The following is a 10353-nucleotide window of genomic DNA, read 5'->3' as shown; positions in this document are numbered from 1 at the left end:
AAATTGGCCAGATTAATTTGGTTCATTATTTCTTACAAAATGTAATTTATCTTTAAAAATATGCAATGAAGACATTGAGTTTGTCATTAAAACCATAATTCTCTGAGATGAATTTAAAATATTAAGAATATTCAGTGAGGGATTAAATCTGATACCACATTTTACTTCAGTGACGACTGTAAAACTAGAGTTGCCTGTGCAACTTATTTATATATTAACTTTTGGTTTATTTATTCTAATGTAGTGCAGGTTTAAATCCTACGGCCTTCACTGGGCTACAGCTTCAAACATGCGTTGTCAGAAGGACGCCTGTAGGTGGCATTGCCTCACTTACACTTCTATACGTTGTCTCCATCCGACTAAACACTGCAGCCATCGTCGGTTTGAAGGCCTGAGGTCTGAGGCACACAGTCAAGGTGTGGTGGACTGTTGGCCTACTTTCGCCTGTGAAATAATTTATTATATCTGAGACTTACAGAACCTTAGTGTTAGCCCGTGATATTTTGTTAAATATTTAACAGTCACAATAGGGCTTTAATAGACTACGCACAGGCTCCTAAGGATGAGCATTTAGCATTAATGCTTTAACAGCGGCGGATGTTTCCATTATCAGACACACTTTGCCGGTTTAATTTGTAGGCAGGCTTTGCGGCCGGTGCATCAGAAGCATTAGCCAACGATTTGAGTCCTAGGCTACTTATGTTTAGTCTACATTTTAAATATAAATATTGATTATATTTATATTTCATCTTATGGTAACGTTCTCCCTTTAAATGGGTTGACCTTATGCCTGACAATAAATTCATTTTTACTCCAAAAAGATGAAAACTGCTTACTTAAAAAGCTTTCGCAAGGTCATAAATTTGCCCAAAAAAATGTAATCGTAGTAAAGACTAGGCTTCTCAAAATGGAAATGACTCCCGAAAGATTTGTTAAACCCCATATAGGCCATTGACCCCACTTGGCGAAAGTCCAATTGTTTTCGTAAACCTGCGTCGTCTTCTGCGCGAGGCGTTTTACATTTTTTTGATAAATCACAAAACTAAACAGACATTTAAAAACAATATTTCTGACTAAAGACATAATGTAAAAGTTAACAGACGGTAATTTCATTAGATGCTGTAATATCCTATCAAAGTACGCATTGCGCTCACCCAGTCAAATCAACAAACACACACACACACAGGCATTCATGCATGCTTGCGCGTGCTCACGCACACACTCACGCGCAGTTGAGTGACAGTACAGCAGTCAGCTTTTTCCTGCTGCTATGGTTGGCAGCCAGGGCCTGTTTCTGTAACATTAAGGGTCAAAGTAGTAAACTAAAGCCTGCGGCCTGGGGAAACCACGAAGAGATAAAAACGTGAAGTATGATGCTGTGCAGATTCCTCTCTTGGCATTCACCGCGTGCCTTAATTGTATGGACATTAAATCAAGGTCCGCTGTGAACACGCAGAGTGACAACCCTTCAAGAAGTAGCCTCCTCACCCTGCAGGGTGCAGAATGAAGCCAATCCAGCAGCCTCCAACCCTGTCTGACTTCCCCACTCTCAAACCTCCAGCATCTGCCGCCAACGAGGACACAAGACTGCATGACTGCGATTTAAGTACAGCTCCCGTTTCCGTGCGCGCGCGCGCTCCGGCGTACGCACACACACACACACACACACTCATACACAAATCTAAAGCCGATTTTGCAACACAATCGCGCGCGCGCACACACACACATGCATGTCGACACTCAATTCTAAAGCCGATTTATAGCCTACACCAGCAGTAATGCGCGCGGCCACATTCTTCTGCGCCTCTTTGGATTCCACGCAAAGAAATATTGATATCACTGCGCCACAAGCTCGGTATTAAACCCAATCAGCATACAGCCCATAATCAAAGGATGTGGAGCAGAGCTTGTACCGTTTGAAAAAAAACACAAAAAAAAACAACCTTGTTATTAGCATAGCATTTATAAACACGTCTACTCTCTAATTCTGTGGTTGTGCGTCAATTACGCATCTCTTGGCGGGTTACCTAGCACAGAATGACAGCTGAAGCTACACAGGCTCTCGCTTTGTCCTTCCTCAAAACCATTCAATTTACGACATTAGCCTGACCCGAAACACAAAGACACCAGTGAAAAGAGAAGAAAGCAACGATGGCAGCACGTCACAAAGCTATTTCTTTGAAGTCATACATCCCACTGCGAAGAGTACAGTATTTTCCATTTAACTTGGCTTGAATGCAGTTCCCCGACTTGTCCACGATCAACGCCCTCGGACAAAACGCGCGATGCCTTCTCTCATGCAGCTGACAAACTACAGATGGCTACTTTTTATATTAGACTACTGTATATCTGGAAAAAGGTAAGGCGTTCTTCTATGCGCCACACAGCACTCTAGCATATCCCTAAAGATCGTTAAATCGGCAGGCTGATTTTCTGGTGTTTGAGGTGGGAAAAAATGGTTTCTTCGTCTTCGGAAAGGTCCTCTCTCCACCAAGAGTCAGTCGGTTCCTTTTGGTTCGTGTCTTTTTAATCTGACCCATTTCAGGCACAATCCAGCCCTGGATGCATACCCCCCTTTCTCGCTCTCCTCTCTCTCTCTTTCGGGCTGTGTGATCCACTGTCTCCCGGATTAGAGCGCCCCTCTCTTCCCATCCTAGACAATTGCGAGTCTCTGCTGATTGGGCTTCAGCGCAAAAGGATTACATGGGCGCACAATGACGTCATGGCCCGGGGCCCAAGCCCCCCCCCCCCTCTCCTCCACACCTCCCCCCATTAAAACCAAATCCTCATCAGCCTCAAATGTCCTTGAAACCACCGGCCTGACTTTCTGCAGCTCGTCATGCATGCATGCACGGGGCAGACTACTGTTTACAGATTAAAAGTTGTAGTCGATAGTTGGCATTTACTAACAAATGCAATATTGCATGCAGAGGAAGCCAACATACCATGGCAGTTCCACTGTAGCTTGTGTGCACCGGAATACCAAGACCTTGAAGGTTTAACCTCGGCAGGTGCATGACCAGCAGCTAATGGCTGCTACAAATGTTTGTATTTGTGATAAATAAAAAAGTGGATAAATTAGACTATGACCTGCACTTTGTGACCATTGTGACACAAACCTAACTCACAGCCTATCGGCCTCTACACTTGAATTATGGCAAGGTGTAAAGGTGGCCATAAGGTGGATTCTACTTTGCAAATTTAACTTCATTTAAAATGAGCTTTTAGTAAATGTATTAACCCTTCACTACATCCCTGGTGCTGACAGGCCCATATCAGCATGCCATTTGCCAAAGTGTTCTGCAACATCCACATAGAACTGTATCTAAATCTGTAAAAGATTATCGTGACTGTTACACATTTATCCTTCTGAGGCCTGTGATCCCAGATGGTCTGGGCTAAAACCATATGCTGCTGCAGCAGTGTACATCACTACATATTTTGCGTTAAAGGTGAAGATAGCGATACACTATTGATGTGGTGCATTTTTAAGTTACACAGTATGGTACATTTATGTGTACATTAACATGTTGGAGGAAATTCCCTATAGTCTAATTGATTATGTGATTGATTATTGTAATTACAGTAGTCCCCTTTTTGGCTCTGACTAAAACAGTTATTTTATTGGTTTGAGAAGTGTTGACTTGTTAGGTCGTCTGCCATTTTGCTGCTATGACCTATATAAGGCCTAGATATGTATCAGCTCTACTAAATGCTTTCCTCTAGCATTCTTTTGGATATTGGAAAAGCATACATTTTGCTTGCTGTTACCATATAAAGGTTTGAATTTACATTTTTGATTTCGAGAATAATTGTATTATATATTTTAAATTGACTAAAGTGTCAGTTAAGAGACCTGGCCTCTCTTTTCTTTAAGCAAAAATGTTTTTGAAAGTTGACCCAAATGTGGGCCTGCAGTCTGCAGCATATCCTCAAATTGTGTAATTAAACATATATTTGATATTTTTCTTTAACACACAAGTCATAATAAATCTACATGTTTTCATATATTGCATTTCAACGCCGTTCCACTAAAATCCTACAGGAATATATCGATTTCTGTACCGGAAGAAAAATGTCATTGGATTTTCAAATGTTTCTCCCTCCTTCTGCAGCTTATGTCTACCTCCCACTGTTGGCTGAACAAAGAGATGGAGAGGAGGAATCGTCAGCGGTGGTTAGGATGAAACCGCTGCCCTCCACTCTCGATATCTGAGCCTATAGAATCGCAAATGTGCTCTTTTTCAAACAAATGCAATTATTAACTCTTTTAACAGCCGTGCCTATTGTCTCATCTGAGCCCCCGTCGCAATCTACATCTCAAAACGACCTTCCTGCATTTACATGAATGCAAGTCAATTCACTTATGCAAGTCATTTGTTAGGCCTATAGGTCTATTGGTTCCCCGCTGCCAAAAATGAGGAAAACAAAATCACCCAGCCTGCAGAGCGGCCACCTGCTACAGGAGAAGCGTCCCCTGTCCAAATATAGCCTATACTGATAAAATCCACGCTGGCTAGGACTCAAAATCCTTTGTTGTGTCTTACTCTCGTCGTTGCGGGTATCCTCCATCTATGCACCTGACTGTGGCGCCATCACATCTTCTCTCCAGTGTGGGCAACCGTAGGCCTTCATCTGTGCAGAAAACGCAGCGGCATAACGCCTAACTGGGAGTGAAAGTCGCCTCCGTGTGTCTCCACAGGCACGATGAAGCAAAGAGAGCGCGAGCGAGCTCGTGAATTGAATTGCGGTTGCTTTTTCCTCCCCTCGTCTCTCCCTCTGCCGAGCAGCGGCCTCCACATCTTAAGCTGAATGAAGGGGGAGTTGTCCCTGTGCATTACAATGACATTCAGGCCCCATTCATTCAGACACTGTCTAACGGTCTTTGGACAGCAAATGCACCCCCATCGGGGGGTCGCAGCCCCCTCATTACACCCCCAATCCCAACACGCAGCCCCCCACAATAGCCCCAACAAAAGAGAGAGGAGAGTCGGCCCCAGTTGTGCGGGCTGCGGCCCCTGGACTTTGGAGGTACGCTGGGAAAATATTCCTGTGCATTTGAATTACATTAAGGAACGTGCCGCGGTGGAGTTTAATGTGTACTATCACCAAAATCATTTCAAAACAAATTTGTATGACGTTTGTAATTTTCTCCACACCTGTCTGTGTGAGCCTCGGTCATTCTCTGCTGCAGGTGAAGCTTGGCTGAGCGTTTAAAATAAAGGTTCAAGTGAGAGGATGTAACATGCCAAAGACACTGTGTTGTTCAATTGTGGTGTGACAATAAATGACACAGTTGGCGCAAACAGCTGACTAAAAAATACGGTGAACACAGAGAGGTTAACTGCAGGGTCAGGCTCATACAGGACTCCCGTACATTAAGCATATTCCAGGGGAAATGACACCATAGATGTAAAGTATCATTTCATTTAAAGCAATACATTTCTAACCATTGCGGAACATGCGTCCTTTATGGTGACATTTCACAGAAAATGTCGGAAAAAAATGATATAAGCTAAGAAAACATCAAGATGTTATTTTAGTTCGTGTCTTATAGAAATTGTATTCTTTTTGTTAACGTAGTTCTGTAACGTTGCACCATTCACCTGTAAACACAAACACACATCAGCGTATCTCAACCCATTCCAATTCGCTCTTTCTGTCAGGTCTATACGCAAATTCACCTTTCTGAATTTATTTGAATGATTGATTAAAATATAGCCTACTATACCACTACGAAAACGCATAATAATAACAACAATAATATTTAATAATAATAACAATAATAATAATAATAATAATAATAATAATAATAATAATAATAATAATAATAACAGAAAAAAACAGTGGACATTGTTGGAGAAATTGTCCGGGTGTGGAGAGGCAACTTTCCCAGGGAAATCATACCGATTTCCGAAATGCTGTTGAAGGCCCGAATAGGCACAGCTGGGCATCTGCTTATGGGCCTATTCATCAGGAGGAGGGAGAGGTCAGCGCTGCGGCCCGGTGGGCAGCTCCGCACTATAAGCTCGTTATGCAGATACACAGCTTATAGTTTATAACAGGACTCTGCTGCAACACAGCAAGGAGACACTCTGAACCCAAATAATTAACATGCATCACGTGATCAGAAAAGTTTTGGGGATTAATGCGTTAATGTAATATTTTAAAGCTAGTTTAATGTTATTTCTTATATAATTTATTCTAAATACAAATCGTGTTATTTTTATTCGTTTGATTTTTCTTACATACCTCTTTGTAAAATATGTATATAATGTGTGCTTCTTTTTTCTTGTCATATTTAGCATTACTTACAGCTAAGTAGGCTTGAAACATTTCAAATTAACGAAGGGCTCCAGGAAAATAAGTAAACAAAGGTGCTGGTAAGCTTTTCTTAAATGCAGGAAATTTCCTTTAAAACTTTGACTGAAGTTTATCAAAGAGAAAAGGAAGGAATCTCCGGTGCATTTTTTCCCCTAAACCGCCCACACTTTTATACTGGCACTGCTACTTGTTTTGAGAGGCATATAAAGAGGTGTAATTTTGCAAACATTTCTTAAGTGCAGAGAGCCAGAAGGACCCTCCAGTATTGTCCAGGGAGAGAAAGAGAAACACGTTGACAAAGGAATCTATTGTTCCTGGTGAACAATTCAAGGGGCCTAGTAAGCTGTCCTCTACGATCAGGCAGCCGGCCGCTGATTTGAATGCAAGGGGCCCCTCCAAGGAGAAATGGTAATATATGGCAAGATACAACAAACACTAGCCTATATTAAACCATGCAAGTCGGCTATTACCAAGTCCCTTACACACATATGCACACTCACCTTAGACTCAGAGAGTTGGCAGCTGGAAGTTTGAGGAAAACTTTACTGTACTATGGATACAATGTGTTACACCTGCTCTCAGGATGAAACGTACTTCTTTTAGAGCCTCAGTAAAGCTAATGTCCTAACAGGTAAGCTTATTGATGCAGAAATATTACCTAAAGATATCTTTTTTTAATTTCTACTAAACATCTTATTTGTTCTCCTAGAAAGAAAATTGATTGCAATCTGAGTTAATATAAATTATAGTCTTCTCCTATTACTATAATTGTTTCTGGGTTACCAAGTTAATGCACACATGAAATATGATGATAGCTGATAAAGTTTAGCCTCCACTGCACCTCAGCTATATGCCACCGTCATGACAGGCTTTTTTTGAATAGTAATTATTTTAAATTAGTTTTTACATACTAATATTTTTGTGTAGCTAGAAATTCCAGTGCTATTGAATTTATTTCAATTTAATGAAGTGCTCCTTGCAATGAGATACATTCAAGCAATAAAACATCAAGTATTTTATACACACACACACACACACACACACACACACACACACAAAGACATACCTACACAAAATTAGATCAAATGCAAAATAGCATTGAAGGGCTTGTGTGTCACGAGGTCAAAAGTTGTTCTAAAAGTCATTTGTGTGCGTCGAGGAAGATTCTGTAGTTGAATTTTGGCCGCACGTAGCAGAAAACCCCGAAATCCTAGATGTCACAGTTTATCATTTCACAATGAGTAAAATTGTACTGTACATTTGCTGAGAGATATACTGTCCCTTGTCTCTAGAATAATGACTTGTGTACACACACACACACACACACACACACACACACACACACACACACACACACACACACACACACATAGGCAGGCTTTAAACACAAAAGCACAATTTCTCAAATTATTATTTCATACACAGGATCTAGCAATTCCTCATTTGGATGTTTTATAGACGAGTGACTTTTGTCCTTTGCTTTGTGGACTCGCATATCAATAATGTTGAGCCACTTGACCAGCGAGGTAGCATCAGTACTAATGTGGAGGTCCTTGACTCACTGATAAATGTCATGAGCTGTTTGCATTGATCTGTTTGTGACACAGCCAGTAGAAAAGGGTCATTATCTTGTCTGTGTCTGCATGTTTATTACATGTTTAAAAGACTGTTGCATCTCAAATCTGTCTTGAACGCTCCCTAAGTGTGTGTGTGTGTATGTGTGTGTACATTTTATCTGAATACGTGTGTGTGTATTTACTGACAACAGAGTGAAGCAAATCGATATCTCATAGAATTAATGGTTGCATAAAGATTTAGATTGGAGTGGTGTTGCTGATAACACGTAATGTTCACGCGTGTGAAGACGCTTGTGTGAATAAACGGCACACATTGATAAATAAGTGGTGCAAAATTGACCCCAGAGTGTATATGAGCGTATGTCTGTCTAGATAAGTCTTTCATACATGCATGCATGCTATAAGTTCATGCTTGTTATCATTAGGCTGTACATGAAGCTGCTCCTCAGTCATGTGCTGCAGTCTGAGCAGTCGGCAGGTTGGAGAGGAAATAGACTTCTGAACACACGCACTGAATAAGCATTAACTGCCTCCATAGAAATTCATTACTAGCTGTTGTACAACAAGTCAAATTCCAATGAGTGTAATACGTTGGCGGCAAAGACATTTATTTTTTTGTATTCCACTGAGACAGAGAGCAGAGGTGACACCACTGCTGAGGTGAGTTTTACACAAATCCTGCATGTCAGCCGTTCACATGAAAACAAAGGCACACGTTTAACCTCCCTTCAAAGCGTTGCTCTTACTGATGCTCATTCACGCCCAGCTGATGCGGTTTTATAAGTGCATGTGGAGTATCCTTCTTTTACTCTTTCTTGCTCTGCCACACACACAAACACACACACACAGCACCAAAACCTGCAACAATTAAATAAAAAGTTATGCACAGCTTTTTCCCATCCACACACTGTGACTAAACCTCACTTTCGTCTCATATTCACAGTACAGCGCTCCTCTACGCCGTCAGTTAACCCTGCAATTAACCTGCACCTCAGCCAAACATCATTAAAGAAGTGAGCGAAGGAGAGAGAGGGAGATTGAGGAAGACGGGAGACAGATAAATGGAGCAAGTGGGTTATGCACCTCTTGTCATGCATTATATGGGACATTTAAACATAAAAAAACTGCAAATAAACAAAAAAAAAGGTATTATAATTCTATTTATAATTTTCCCCTGCATTCCAATTGTACATTATTTTTTCATCCGTTTTATTTTGAAAATCCGTATTTTTCCTCTGGCCAACATATATTTTGTGCTTTGCTAGATATATGACATTATATCTGTATATATATATATATTCTTTAAATGGATCGTGCTACATTAACCATATATCCTCACCCCGCTGACCTCTCCCATCCCCCACACTTTTTTTTTTTGCAGATTGGGTAGGCCCCAGTCGAGAGGTTTGGGCGTTGGAGCATCAGAGAGGTTTTGCATACAGCTGTATTCAAGTCTGGGGCTGGAGGAGCATTATGGAAATGTGATCAAACCCAACATTTTATATTATTTAATACATCATTTGTTTGTATGTTTTAAGGTCAAGATAGCAGTAATTTTAGAATCGCTTTAATATTGATATTCAGAGGGGTGAAACTGTGGGAGTCTAAAAGCTAAAAGATGAGGTGCTGACCTTTAATCATCTCTGTTGTGTGTTGCAGGAGATGCATCCAGAGAAACAGCAGAATGGAGTCCAGGAGATGTTTCTCTGCTCCATTCTTCATCACTGTAACCAGGGGCAGACGATGTGAGGACACACAAATATACTCAAGCGAAATGAATGGTTTTGCAAGTCCACTACATACTTACAAAGTAGAAAACACCCTAGCTATTTTAAGATGTATTGTTGAAATGCATTGCATGAAACATTAATTATAGAAATAAATTTTCCCACAACCCATATTAAACAGGATTCTGTTTCTTCTAAATGTTGCCATAAATCACATAAACTTTAGTTAATTTCATATCCCCCCCCCCCAAAGAACTTAGTATGTTTAGATGACAATAATGCAGTTGGAGATAAGGTTGATGAGGTCGTACACTGAGGTGATGGTTCAGACATTGTTTTCCTCCCGGTTGGTGCGGTCCTTATATTGGTACAGTGCGGCGTGCATTGTGTCTAGTGGGCATTGTGGAGTATCTGGGGGAACTGTTTAGTCCCCCATAAGAAGATTAGAGATGATTGGTTTTATTGACCGGCCTATGCTGCGGTTATCAGGGCGACTCTCAGAGCACCGAGCCACGCTTTTGTCTGGCCCTCATTGTTCTTCCCAGCCCAAGACCCTGCGCTGATATGAATTTGATATGACAGTAAAGTGCCAATTATGTACATACATGCAAGGCCCTGCTCTCTTTCAGCTCTGTGTAGAGTGAAAAGACAGGGAGGTGAGGAAGAGATAAGGTGACGGAATATCTTGAAGGGTTATAGCGAGCGGGTCTCGAGGATAATTTGCT

At 41.1% G+C, this 10353-nt stretch overlaps 1 long non-coding RNA gene across 1 annotated transcript; it reads left to right on the top strand.

The window, feature by feature from the left end:
* The first annotated feature begins 8737 nt into the window (after positions 1-8737).
* On the top strand, positions 8738-9647 carry LOC115011215 (uncharacterized). Its single transcript, XR_003832563.1, has 3 exons — positions 8738-8971; positions 9283-9382; positions 9561-9647. It is a non-coding gene; the product is annotated as an uncharacterized LOC115011215 (long non-coding RNA).
* Positions 9648-10353: the final 706 nt, after the last annotated feature.

The sequence above is a fragment of the Cottoperca gobio genome, chromosome 7 (genome assembly GCF_900634415.1).
Source record: "Cottoperca gobio chromosome 7, fCotGob3.1, whole genome shotgun sequence".
NCBI classification, from domain to species: Eukaryota; Metazoa; Chordata; class Actinopteri; order Perciformes; family Bovichtidae; genus Cottoperca; species Cottoperca gobio.
The sequence above is the reverse complement of the archived record's forward strand: the minus strand, read 5'-3'. Positions and strand labels throughout refer to the sequence as shown.